Below are 12976 nucleotides of genomic sequence, written 5' to 3'. Positions count from 1 at the left end.
GAATTGGTTCTAAGAACAATGGGGTCTGTAAGTAATTTCTAATTTACTGGTTTGTTGGTGATGGATCGAAATACTTTACAACAATTATATTAGGTAAGGAAAGTGTTTTCTTGTATTTCAGGAGTTACTACCCAGGTATGACCACCAAAAGTCAGTGGAATGGAAGGTCTAGGAAACAAATACGTCTTATTCCCAATTTTATCCTATGACGGACAGGGGAGAACCAATGCTTTGCATCTACTTAGCCCCCTGACTCAGTTTTTCCCAGATTACTTGATGGGTCGACGAGTGGTCTCTGGAGTTTGGATTTACCACTATTGGGTCCGGTGAGAGGTGCCCAGGAGCTGCAGGTGCAAAGATTCCTCAGATCTGTTCCGGATGCAGAATGCAACCCTTGGCAAGGTAGAAATGCAAGTTTCACTGATGCAGGCCTCTTCAGAAAACTTCACAGGACGGTGGGAAGGTGAGTGCCAGTGACGGTCTGCGCACACAGGTGACAAAGGCATCCTTCCAGTCGTGGTTGCAGAATCTTCCCTAGGACAGGATTCCTTGATGATGGGATGCTAAAATTCGGAGGGAAGGCGACTTACCACAAGCTAGCGACCACCAATGCTCCAGGTGCAACCGCGGAATGGTGACGATTTTGGTGAGGTAACCTACGAGAGAGCTGGTCAGTCCACCGTTTGGGTCCAGGGACACTTTCGAAGGCTCGGGATGGCTGGATCCTCGAGAACAAGTTGAGACTAGTTGGTCCTGCTAGTCCAAGGGATGAAGCACCACTCAGGGTCTTCAGAGGTCAGGTAGTAGAACAGGGTTTCACCGAGCCAGATGCAGGAAGGGATGTTGGGCATCTTCATTAGTCTTCATCGGATTTTCAGTCAGCTGCTGTTCTACTAGGTATTCTTGGCTCCAACGCTCATCTGAAGAAATGGCTCCACGAGTCCTCTTCTTATTCAAAATCTAGCCTGGAAGCAAGTCCAAGCTCACCAATGGTAAGGATCTGCACTATTCTAACAGCCAGTAGTAGTACAATCGGGCACACTATTGGTTTCACTCATGCCCCAAGGTGAGGAATGGAACCAGACAGTCCATCCCTTCCTGGGAGACTGAGACACACACACATCACCGGCCTGCAAAAGCGCAACCCTTCCCAGGAAATTCATGACCGTATAAGGGATTTCCTGACCTGGCAAGGCAGGAAGAAGCCCAAAGTACAATATGGCCAAATAACAAGCGAAAATCTCATGGAACGGCCATTGTAGGGCACTAGCCACATTTAGTAGCCATGCAAGGTAGATGTGAATGTGCACACTGGAAACACAAAAATAATGTTTAAGTGACTTACCTGTAGCTATTGTTCTCCAGCAGGGGTCTGACATGGATTCACATGCTCATGAATATTCCCCGTCAGGTTGGGACTCCTCAGTAAAAGAAAAAGGTTTCACTTTCACTATAAAACTGATTGGTTTAGAGGAGAAATACACTGTCCTCTGAGCCATACTGCACCCATCCAATGACAGTCCTCTCCCTAAGCCCCGCCTCTGGCAGCCATCTTCAGATTTGGCAAGCACGTAAAGTGGCACATGTGTATCCATGCCAGACTCATGCTGGAGAACAATAGTTACAGGTAAGTAACCTTCTCCAGCATGGGGTCTGGCATGGATTCACATGCTCCTGAATAATGAATACACAGCAGTACAACATTACACAACCACGGGAGAAGCAATCAACACTAACCCGTAGAACAGACTCATCTCAAGCAAACAGGTTGTGCAGCACTGCCTGGCCGACTCTAAACTCCTCCCTGGAATCCCTGTTGACGCAGTAGAACTTTGTGAAGGTATGCATGGACCGCCACGTTGCAGCCCTGCAGATGTCCGGCATAGGCACACCAGAAAGGAACACTGTCGTCACAGCGATCACTCTGGTGGAATGGGCTCTCGGACGTCCCTGCAGAGGCCGGTTCGCCAGCCGATGACAGTGCATGATGAAGCCGGAGAGCCACCTTGAAATAAAAGTCTTGGACAAGGCCTTCCCATGGTTCACAGGACCAAAGTTCACAAACATTTGAGAAGTCTTCCAAAAACTCTTTGTGCGTGTTAAGTAGAACTTCAAGGCAAAAGCAATGTCCATTGCATGCAAGGCCCTCTCCACCAGCGGCAAAGGTTTCGGGAAGAAGACAGGCAACACCAAGGGCTTGTTGAGGTGGAATTCCAACTGAAGCTTCAGCATGAAAGAGGTCTGTGTAAGTAGTACTACACCCGGATCATGAAGTCAGATACGGTTGCTTGCAGGATAGGGACTAGATCTCACCCACATGTCTGGCAGAGGTGATAGCCACAAGGAAAGCCGTTTTCCACGAGAGAAACTTGAGTGGGGATTGATGCTTTGGTTGGAAAGGTGCCCCCATGAGCCTCGTCAGGAGCACGTTGAGATCAAATGTCGGTGCAAGAGTGTTCAATGACGAGAAAGATCGGAAAAACTGCTTGAGGAACTCCTTGACGAGTCTACGGGACCTCTGTTCTAACTCGATGGGTCCGACTTGATGGTCGTGCAGTTATGTAATGCCTCCGTCCCCAAGTACCACTCGAGCAGAATGTAAACACTGCCCTAACAATCTTTGAGGCCACAGGTGGGGAGTGTCGTCGTCAGCCTGGTACCGGGAACACCGGAAGGACCCCTGAGTGCTGTAAGGAAAAGGGTTATAATCAAGGAAACACCCAAAAGGCAATTGGCAGAGGGTGCAAACAAGATACAGTGACACCAGCTTACCTAAAAGGGGTGGAGCATAGGTAAGAGACCTATACAGACAGCAGGGGAACCCACAGCAGGCTGATATGATGTACTTGACACTCCTGAAAGGATCTGGTGGAGCAAGAACTTGACCCGTGGCAAAACTTGAAGCAATCCGAGGTTTGCAGAAACAGAAGGATAATCCAAAGGCAAGTCCAGAATACAAACAGGTGTCAGGTGTCCGGGAGATTAGAGAGCACGCCAGAGTCCGAGGTCGAGGTAAGGAGAGTAACAAGGAGCAAAAGGTAACGCTTGGCAGTCCTCCGGAGAAGTAGCTGTGAAGCAAAGTGTTTTGTTTGCCGGCTTCTTTTGAAGCGGCGAGCGGTGTCACGTGACGCAACACGTGACCGCTCGCACGCGTTACGTGGAGCGCAACGTGGCCAGCGATTGGGGCTGCCGGTACTTCCTGGTATACTGGCGTCGCCGGCTGTGCAGGAGGCGCCATGGCAACCGCCAACGCGGAAAAGGGCGAAAAGAGGCGGGTCCGCCCAACATGGTATCCCGCCTGCCGTGCTTCCCCCGCTGATGTGAATGGATAACACGACGGCGAGAAGCGCCTGGTGGGAGAGACAGGGGTGAGGGGGGAAGTGGGAGATGGGGTGTGTGTGGGGGCGTGACAACCACAGCGAGGATCTATCCAGGGATCTGGTGTAGCGTGAGATGGCCGCCAGGTGTACCTTGATGGATGCGTGAGCCAGTCCAGTTTTTGGCAAGGACAGCAAGTACGGAAGACTCTGTGGAACCATGACCCTCGGAGGGGTAATCTACTGCGACCGGCACAGCATAGCAAAACGCTTCTAACTTATGGCCGTAGCACTTTAGAGTCGACGATGCACTGGCTTTGGAGAGGACTTCTTTGCAGTCCACTGGCAACTCATAACCTCCAAACTCTAAGGTTGCAGGAGCCATGCCCTCAGGCTCAGCGATCCTGGGTCGTGATGAAGGATTACGCCTCCCTCTCTGGTGAGCAGATCTGGAAGTACCGGCAACTTGACTGGAGGCAACGCTGATGGGCTGAGTAGGTCCAGATACCAAATCTGCCTCGCCCACGCCAGGGCGATAAGTATCATCTTGCATCAGCACTGTCTGAGTTTGTTGATGACACATAGCAGGAGAGGAAGTGGGGGGAAAGCGTACAGAAACAGACCTTCCGCTACAGGAAGGAGAACGCGTCCCCCAAGCTCCTTGGTTGGTGGAATCTGCTGACAAACATCTGGAATTTGGAGTTTGCTGCCGTGGCAAAAAGATTGATCGGCGTTCTGCCGCCTTTGGTGAACAGGCAGGAGCGCAGTGCCCTTCAGAAGGAGTCTGCGATGGTGTTCTTGACACCTCCGAGGTGGAGAGGGACAAGTAACATCCCCTGCCCGATGGCCTTGAAACACTTGTGACTAGGCGCGTTACGAATGCCATATCATATCATATCACAAGTCCTGAGCTTATTGGATTGTGATTAATATCAGCATCTGTCTCATAGCATCTGTAGGGTTAAAACACATAAAACAAAGGGTCAGTTTGTAAATAACTAGATACTTTGATGAGTTCAGTTGAACTAGGGCACCATTATATAGGTGGTAATTACCTTATATGGTGCTGGTGGAGGCTCTCTACTTCCGTCAGTCAGTAGGTATAGGAGGATGAATCACTCCTATAAAGTATATTTAACATTTTAAGCATTATAAATTGCTTGAAAAAATAGAAGCCTAATGTGTGCTCTAAACACAGTAACAGAATAGGTAGACTATCTCGCAAAGATAGGCATAGTTGACAGTGGGGTAGTGTGGCAACTATAGTAGTTTAACTGGGGAGTGGTGGAGAACCTCCCTATGGTTAAGAGGTGGTGTAGTAGCTTAGTATTGATTAGAATGGCGTATAGGGAGACCTAAGGATCCCTTAAGGTGTAAGTATTCAAATAAATGGTGCATAATTATGCATGTTATAAGAGTGAGCGCCGATGGTGCGCGTTAGGCGAATAGCGGAAAGATTCATTCACCAATGAGGTAGTTAATGGTGGGAGTATCTTTAGCAGATCTCGAGTTTTAAAGAGTTTTAAAGAAAACTTAGCTTGCCTGTTCGTGTCATCGTTAGTATAATAGCCCTTTTAGAAATACGGGACGTGCAGTAAAAGTCTAACCTGTAGACTGTCCCATCAGGTGTCTGGTCGTAGAAGGGTAGCGATAAAGACCTCCGCTTCTCAAAGTTATGAATGATCAGGATGGCAGTAATAAGGGAGTAGATCCCTGGCTCGTCGCTGTAAAAAAGCGCGAGGGAGCGAATTAGTTTAGGGAGGCAGAAATGAATCTGTGCAAGAAAGCAAGAATGCGCACGTATCGGGCGGGCTTACCAGAGAATGAGCGACAGTGGCGTGCAGTGTAACAAATGATTCAGCAGAGCTCCGTGTGGACGACTGCGAACGCTGGAGACTCGATGCATTAGGTAGTCATGGAGACGGGGGTAGTCCTTTCTCCATGTTAGCATAGCCGAGTATGGCAGTGAAAGTGGCAAAGGAATGGCGGCCATGATGGAAAGGACCCTTGATATGTGTTTTTAACCCTACAGATGCTATGAGACAGACGCTGATATTAATCACAATCCAATAAGAATTAGGTTATATCGTAATAACTACTTTCTCCTGATGAATGTTCTACACCTTTGTTTTGAGAACAGAAACATGTCGAGACAATTCTCTGGACTAAAAACAGAGACCTAAATCTAAGATACACTTAATTCTATGAGAACCTGGTACACTATTATTTGTTTTACTAGTACCAATTGTGTATGTTTTTTCTGTGAATTTGTTTTAACTTGCTATTCTAGCCTGTTACGTACCCCCTGTTCTATATTGGATGTTAAGTACTGAACTGTGGACCACAAATTTAATTGTGTTTTAATCTTTATAACTGACTATTAAAATTGATTTCTATCTTTTTAACTGCGACTGGTCCTTCCCCCACCTGACTCCAAAAGATTTTTAAATCTCTAGCATCTGCATACTAGCTTTGTCTCTCTATATACACTGACTACTATCCACCCGGATATAGACAAAGTAAACACTGCTAACATGTTTAAGTCAGTGCTTTACCGGGCTTCCCCCCTGATAAGTAAGTTGTATGTGAGGATCCTCACCACCTTTCCCTTCAGAGACGGTAGTAAATATTGAGGGCCCAGACAACTGCCCGTAGCTCCAGGATGTTGATGTGCAGATCTTTCTGCTCTGGAAGCCACAGGCCTCTTCTGTGTAGACATCCGTGTGAGCCCCCAACCATCCGTGGTGACCGTCTCCTGGTATGGCCGGGTTTGAAATCCCGTCCCCTGGGCAATGTGGGAGTGCACCCCCCACCATTCTATCACCCGCCAGAACTTTGTGTTGAGAGGGATCTTGACCGCGAAACGCCCGGACACTTGTATACAACGTACATCCAAGCATTCCTGTAGGGGTTGCATCTGCAACCTGCAGAGACGGACGAGGTAGATGCAGGATGATATCATGCCCAACGACGACTTAATGGCCCGCAACGTGGCCGTCTTCCCTTACGACAGTTGCTGAACCTTCCCTTGAATGGCTGCTAGCCTCTCCTCCGAGAGTGATGCCAGGCAAGCCACTGTGTTGAGTCTGGCACCAAAGAACAGCGCGTTCTGCGATGACATTAAGCAGGACATCAGACAGTCTGTGGAGAATCCCAGCTCCATCAGTAGTCGGACGGTCTCCTTCGTGTGCTTGTCAGCAAATTCCTGAGAGCGGTCGTTTATCAGTCAACCGTCCAGGTATGGTATATGTGTAGGCCCTGCAGAGGCAGATGGGCCGCCACTGGGGCTAGGCATTTTGAAAACACTCTTGGGAACGATTTCAAACCGAATTTTAGGTCCTTGAACTGGTAGTGTTTGCCTTGCACCACAAACCGTAGGAACTTTTGTTGTTTCCTGTGGATGTGGACATGGAAGTATGCATCCTCTAGGTCCAATGACGTCAAGAAATCCCCTTTTTCCCGTTAGCCGAGCATGTGCTGCAACGTGACCATCCTGAATTTTTGGGACTTCGGCTTCAGACGGCACAGGTCCAGGATGGATGTCCAACCCCCTGTCTTCTTTCTTACCAGAAAGTATCTCGATTTGACTCTGGAGCCCTGGAGCCGTTGGGGAACAAGCTCATTTGCCCCTTTTCATAACATGGCTTGCACTTCTTCCAGGAGCTGAGGGATGTGAAGCTTCTGACGGAGAACCGGTGGAATACGTGGGCACCTGCGTTAGAACTCCAAGGTGTGTCCCGGGGCGAAAGCATCCAGCATCAATCTGTCAGTGATCTTCTTCCACTCGCTGTCGGACCTCGGCAGCCGGCCTCCCACTTGGTGCACGAGTGGTGGTCCGACATCTTGGCTGGTCCAGGCTTGCTTGGGCAATGACGACCTCTGCTACCGTAGGCCTGGGAGCGACCCCTCTAGGCTTCCAGCATGGAGGATCAGGGAGGTTGCCTATTTGATGTGGCGAATCTCTTGGATGATCTGCTTGATTTTCCCCTGGAGGAGCGGAAAGACGATGAGCGATGCTGCTGAAGAGTGCCAAGGGAACGTGCCGTCTCTGTATCTGTCTTTCTGGCGTGAAGGGATTCATCGACCGCCTTCCCAAACAGATTTTCTCCATCGAAGGGCATGTCCAGCACCTTTGCATGAATATCCTGACAAAAGTTTGTGGCCTTCAACCATCCCTGCTGACGAAGGCAGACTCTGTTTCCCATCTGCAGATAAAACCTGTGTCGGCGATGTCTACTGCGACTGTAATGGCATGGTCTGATGCCACCTCCCCCCTCCTGAAAGGGAGCGAGAGTTTCCATTTTCTTGTCGTCAGGGAGGAATTCCAGGATCAGGCCCAGCTTGTACCAAAGCTCTCGGTCGTATTGGGCCAAGATAGCCAGAGCATAAGGCGCCTTGATCGTGGATGCCGTCATGTAAATTACTCTATTCCCCACGGCGTCCAACTCCTACCCCTTATTGTATGGGGGAACTGATGATGGTGCAGCCGGGTTAGCTGAATGTTTCCTTGCGTCAGCCGACACTACAGAGTCTGGCGATGCCTGTGACCTCAAGCACTTGGGCGAGGAGTCCGGCCCCCTATACTTCTTCTCCAACTGACTCGTTTGGTTGGAGCCGTGCATGAGTTCTTCATAAGGGTTAGGCCTTCTTCCCAAATCTCGTCCAGAAAGGGTACCGTCATAATACTCTTCTTCTTGGACTCTCGTCGCTGATACAAGAAGACCTCTTTCTTGGTTTCCTTAGGCACCAGTTGGAACAGTTCGGAGGCCCTGGAGATCATAGAGTGGAATGATTCCACCTCATCTGATGGAGAGACTATGAGGGGCGTCCAGGTGCAACGATTCATTGTCTGCCAGGACAAAATCTGCATCTTCGTCGGTTTCAGTGTTCGTGTGCATATTTGGGTCTACTGGTGGAGTTGGGGCTCGACGTGGCGGAGGAGGCTGATGGGAAGGCGTCAGATGATGCTTTCTCTTCTTAAGCCATTGCTAATCAGGGGCCTGAGGCACCACCGCTGTCTGTGCTGGGGGCAACATCTGCTGGATCTCTGTCACTAGGGTGAGAAGAGTCGACAGGATGTCCATGGATATGTCCCTTGGCTGTGGAGGGAACAATGGAGGCTAGGCCCTGTGCCGCCGTCCTCGTGGACCATATGGATGGACCTTGGAGGGCTGTTTTGGGGTCTCCTCACTCCCCTCCTTTTTCCGCCACAAGGGTTTGAACCAGGATCTGGACCGGTGTCTTTCCCTCCAAGGGCTGCTTGCAGCCTTCGCTGCTGCCTCACTGGCCGTGTCGCACCTTGGGGGCTTGGATACCTTTTGCGCAATAGGAGCCACCCTGATTGGATCGGCATCTACCGCTGCTGTGTTCATCACAGCAGGTGTCATATTGTATTTTGTTATTTATATAGCGCTCTTTCCCCACTTGTGTGGCGTCAATGCGCTTTTTCCTTGGTTGGAACGCCTTTGGTGACCATAGTCAATGTGGTTAGAGATTCTAGGGGATTAGCTTAGATGCATGAGTGCGCATGTTTGCCATTCTAAAACTTGGGTGGCTGACAAGGCTTGCCTAAGCAGCCCATTAGAGGTCAGACACGTGGGTGCGTGCTCTTTGAGGGTTAGAGAAAGATTGCTGTTGTCAAGGTAGTCTATGTGGGGCCAGCTATACCGGGTTCCTTTCGGGAGGTGGTCGCTGTATGCTAGTGGCAGAGGTGTTGGGGTACGTCAGGTGTTTCAGTCTGGGCGGCTATGTGTGAAACTAGGCCAGATGTGCTTAGCCGTAGGCATGTTCTATCGTGCATTAATGTTTGGCGGGGCCTGTGTCCACGCTAGTGGTGTGAGATATACGTACCGTAGGCTGCGCGATTGCCTATGTCCGGGTCTACAATTGAGAGACTTGCAGCAATGGGCCTAAATTTCACACTGCAGCTGGTATCAGTGTATAATAAGCAGAGACTGAGTCAAAAGCCTAGATTAGAGGATCCTGTACAGTGGGACAAAGGCCTATGTTTCACGGTGCAAATGTTTAAGCAAATGGCAAACCTAGATCGAGGCTACACCTAAATTTGAGGATTCTGTGTAGGGGAGAGATGCCCGGTTATCACCCTGCAGTATGATTCGTCATATAGTAAGTCAAGGAGGAGGCTGCACCTAAATTGAGAATCCTGTATGGTGGGCAGGTGGCTCCGGTTTCGCGGTGCAGGAGGTCTCCATAGATAACGAACAAACGGAGGGTGCTACCCCTAGATTTGTGTAGGTGGGGGGGCCTAAACTTGAAAGGGCGTAGGTTTCAGCCTATTGTATAGTAAGTATCCGTAATTTAACAGCCATCGATGGCTTGTTGTACCTAGCTAGGGGAATAGGTTTATAGTGGGGGATTGCTAGTGTTGGGAGCTTCCCAGGATGAGCATTGTGGGTTAACAATGGCAGTGAATAGTTAATGATGTGCATGTGCTAGCCAGGGCTAAGTGGTCGACGAGGACTTTGGCTGCGCCGGTTGAGCTTGCTTGGGCTTTGCAGCCTTCTACTCATCCTCTGGCCTAGGCTTTTCTGATTTCTCCTGTAACTTGGCCAGGGTGGACGGCTTCCTCTTTGAGGAGGAGATCAATGGCAGGCTGGCTATGGAGGCGGACGGTGATGTATGATCCCGGCCTATCCAACCTGGGACCTGCATCAAACTGTGAACCCAGTGTAATTGGACTTGTGGTTCTTGGCATTATCTTGGACCCCCATGGATGGGGTGACCTCAAAGGACTTTGATCTCTCTTCCCAGAGGGAGACAGCTCATCGGACCGGCCGGTCCTGGGTGAGGCATAGTCCTGCTCGGAGCACGGGCAGAGGCCTTGCTCGAATTGAGCCATGCCGCCAGCCTGCTATGCCGGTCTTTCTTTGTCTTCTCCGAGAAACCCAGGCATATCTCGCACCCATCCTCGTTGAGGTCCGGGTGCAGGCAGTAAAGACATTGTATATATTTGTCCTCCACAAAGACGTTCTGTAGCCCGCATTTGGTGCAGGGCCTGAAGAGGGTCCTTCCCTCCCTTTTCTCCTCCATCATGGTTGGGGGGCGCGAACTAGGCCCAAGATGTTATTCCAGGAACTTCAACGAATGTTCGCCCTTGAGGGGTGCAAAACTTCACCAACAACGGGTCTCTGTTGCCAGCTGATGAGGAAACAGCACACAGGCTCTGGTGGAAACAAAAATCGAACTTTTCCACAAAAGAACTTGGAAAAAATGTACAAAGCAACTCGAGGACTCCCAACACTGAAGCGTGCAGTAAAAATATGAAGATGGCTGCCAGAGGCAGGGCTTAGGGAGAGGACTGTCATTGGATGGGGACAGTATGACCCAGATGACAGCGATTGGATTAGAGGAGAAATACAGTTTTAAAGTGGAAGTGAAACTGTTTTTTCTTTTACCGAGGATTCACAGCCTGACGACAGGGAACATTCATGAGCATGTGAATCCATGCCAGACCCCATGCTGGAGAATAAAAATATATCTGCTGCCACCAGCTTGTCTTTGGGCACATATAAAAGTAACCAAAAAACCCAAGTGTAAAAAGCTACAGTGATGCAAAGGTTCCCCCACTGAACTGCATTGTAAGCTGCCATGTGCAATGTTAAAAAGTCACATAAGGTAAACAGTTTCCCAGTACTGATAGTCTGAAGAACTGATCAGTTTCCCTATAAGAAATGAGCAAAAGGCAATGGCGGTGAAGCCGAAGAATTTACGTCCCTTCAAGAAGTCAGAAAAGGTTAAAAAAACAAAAGCAATAAGATGGGAGTTTGTGAGGAGCCAGGAATGAGACACAGATACAGAGGACTCATAATTTTGAATACAAGTGTATTACCAGAACCCTAGGGAGTTGGAAAATATCCCTAATCTAGAAGGTATTTCCCTACCAAAAACGAAGGGGTCTGTCCTTTGTTAAGATGTCCAAAGTAAAAATACATTGTGTGCCCGAAAATCCCATTCTGGCCCTCACACTCTAAAAACGAACTCTAAAGTGCAAAGGATAGTGTCTCTGGATCTCAAGGTGCAGAAATGTTCAACTTCAACACAAAGATGTAAATCTAACAAAAAGTTTCAAGTGGATAATATTCACAGTTCCAGGGAATGGCTCCCTTTTTCTGGTTCCCTTTGCCAATATGAAAAGTTCAAACAATGAATAACCAAGTTCTTTACCACCTCTTGGCACATTCACAGTTCACAGGGAAATAGCTCCCTTCCCTAGGTTTCTCTACACGTTTCAAATAGTTTAGAATCCTAAGGGCATGTGACTTCCTAGGGATTCTCCTTTTACTGTCTTCACTCTTGACTTTGTATGAAAGTCCTGACAGGAGAGTATACCAGGCAATCTTTAACATTTATCTTCACCTGTTGTACTCTCCTGCCAGGTCCATCACACAATGAGTTTACCTTTTATCCATGAGACGATGTTTGTCCATCGTTAGCATATTGTTCCTTGTTTAAGAATGTTTGTTTCAATAATATATCTCTCTTTCATACAATGGGTCTCTGCCCCTTTTCCCAGTGCATTCACTTTTACTTGGCTTTCTTTCACAATTACTTTGCTTTCTCTTTTAAGGTGTGGGTTCAACAACCCCCTTGTGGCAAGCTTACAGGTATGTTAGCTTCTTCACAGATTTCACTTTGCTCTCGTGTTGCTTCAATGAAGTGGCGTACACTCTCAAGCAACCCAGTAACCCTTCCGTTCTCCCTTGGCTTACCAGGTGCTTTTAGTGTCCCTCACGCTGCATCGGTTCCCTCTGGGTTGCTGGCTCGGCGTGTGTGCCGTTAGTGGCTGCACCCTCACCGTGTTAGCCTACGATACCTGCTGCCTTGTGCCATCGGGTGGTGAGCCGTCTGCACTTTGGTTTCCTCTTCTGCCTTCTGGGTCAGCCACGAAACCGTTTCCTGGGCGTCCTCTCTCTCTGCATACTGGTCAGTTTCTGTGCAGGACGCCGTGCAACTCAGCGTCTGCACCTCACACCGCCTGCTGTCAGCAGCACTGGTTTTAAACTTCCTGGCGTGATTGAATTGTTTCCAAAGACTAGAGACCTGTGTGGGCTTACCTGTCTTTGTGATCTTTATTGTTCTATCCCTCTTTCTCGTCTTAGTTGTTATCATGTCATTCCTTATGTGATGTTGAGCAAACTAGTATAGGAACCTTTTGGGAGTGATCATTACTGCTCTCTGCCTCTTCCTTGACTCAATGGTTGACATATTGTTCTTTATGCCATGTTGGGGATTACTTCAAATAGATCAAGTACAAGGTTGAGGGTGAGTGTTGCAATAAGCCCACAGAGCCCACTGGGGAAGACCATAAGAGGTTGGTGGTCCCTCAGGACGTGAGGCCCTTCTTCCTGCAGTTGGTCCATGAGGTCCCCCTAACAGCTCATCTTGATATCGAGAGAACCAAGGAGAAGTAACCCCTGCAATTATGCTGGTATAGTAGAAAACCACTACAGGAGTTTTACAACCTGCCAGTTATCTGACAAAAGTAGAACCCTGATTCAAACTCCACTGGTACCACTACCAGTAGTGTATATGCATTTTCAGAAGGTAGGGATTAATATACTTAGTCCCTTAAATCCTTTTACATCTTCGGACAACATGATTCACCCAGTGGCAGTTGATCACTCCAGAAGGCATCATAA

General features: G+C 48.8%; 1 protein-coding gene across 3 annotated transcripts in view; it reads right to left on the bottom strand.

The window, feature by feature from the left end:
• The window catches only part of ELP1 (elongator acetyltransferase complex subunit 1), a 2667893-nt gene that overhangs the window by 1315364 nt on the left and 1339553 nt on the right, over nt 1-12976 (bottom strand). The gene's annotated exons all lie outside the window — the stretch shown is intronic.

Source organism: Ambystoma mexicanum, chromosome 6q, assembly GCF_040938575.1.
Source record: "Ambystoma mexicanum isolate Mex_15411 chromosome 6q, UKY_AmexF1_1, whole genome shotgun sequence".
NCBI classification, from domain to species: Eukaryota; Metazoa; Chordata; class Amphibia; order Caudata; family Ambystomatidae; genus Ambystoma; species Ambystoma mexicanum.
This window is presented reverse-complemented; position numbering and strand designations above follow the sequence as displayed.